At 38.8% G+C, this 1,041-nt stretch overlaps 1 pseudogene; it reads left to right on the top strand.

Annotated features, from left to right (window-relative positions):
* Positions 1–281: 281 nt before the first annotated feature.
* On the top strand, positions 282–435 carry LOC123615433 (U1 spliceosomal RNA; annotated as a pseudogene).
* Positions 436–1,041: the final 606 nt, after the last annotated feature.

The following is a 1,041-nucleotide window of genomic DNA, read 5'->3' as shown; positions in this document are numbered from 1 at the left end:
GAAGCAAAGGAAATGATAGGTAAGTTTGAGATAAATTAGAGTTGTGTTGGTAAGGCCAGATGGTTTTTTTTTTTCTTCTTCTTTGCTTGACATATAATTTTATGTCTTTCTTAACCACAATCCCAAATATTGGAAATTTCAACATGTTATATTTGTTTCTGGCAATATCTAAGAACTATGTAAATATATCTGCAAAGCAAATGATTCAAAGATCAACATGCTCTATTATTCACAGCTGCCTTAGCCTGGGTCTGTCTTCCCACAGAAGTCTAGAACTTAGGATACTTGCCTGGCAGGGGAGACACCGTGACCACGAAGGTGGTTTTCCCAGGGCAAGGCTTCTCCATGGATGTGCTGACCCCTCGATTTCCCCAAATGTGGGAAGCTCAGCTGCATAATTTGTGGTAATGGGGACTGCTTTCACGCTCTCCCCTGAAATAAAAAAGTCTAAAACTTATGTTTGTGATTACATATTTTGGGCTACAAAAACAACAAAAATGGCTATTTAAGATGGTTTTCTATAGCAATAGGAAGCAATTTCTAGTAAAGTACCCCTAGAAGTGTCTTTCTTCATGCTCTTGTCCTCATATTAAGGTACCAGGTAAGGCAATTTTGTTGATGAGGGATGGAGGTGCATTGTTCCTTGTTGCATTGGAGGTTAATCACATCTGTATGAATGATGAGACTATCTCATTTTACATGGATTATTCTTGTTTGTGTTTGAAGTGTAACTTCAGCTTGTGGAATGTCTTTGGTCTTTACCCACACTCTGTGGTGGTGTAGATGGCTGCTAATGTGATGTGACTGAGGGGAGGTACTGAATAAAGGCCTACTCACCCCTAAACATTTTCCCCTCTGACTGGCTAGATTTAGAAATCACTCATTGCTATCATTTTCCAAAAGGACAAGAGATTCTATGAATGAGTAGATTTTATGATAGAATGTATCATTTTTGCCTTGTTCAAGAATATATTGTTTACTCACAGGGAATTTGGAACACCAAATCCTTGGACGGGAACTTGGTGCAGCTAGTTTCTCTCT

This window comes from Camelus bactrianus, chromosome 5, assembly GCF_048773025.1.
Source record: "Camelus bactrianus isolate YW-2024 breed Bactrian camel chromosome 5, ASM4877302v1, whole genome shotgun sequence".
In the NCBI taxonomy this organism is placed as follows: Eukaryota; Metazoa; Chordata; class Mammalia; order Artiodactyla; family Camelidae; genus Camelus; species Camelus bactrianus.
Note: the sequence above shows the minus strand (reverse complement) of the source record. Positions and strands in the feature narration are given on the sequence as shown.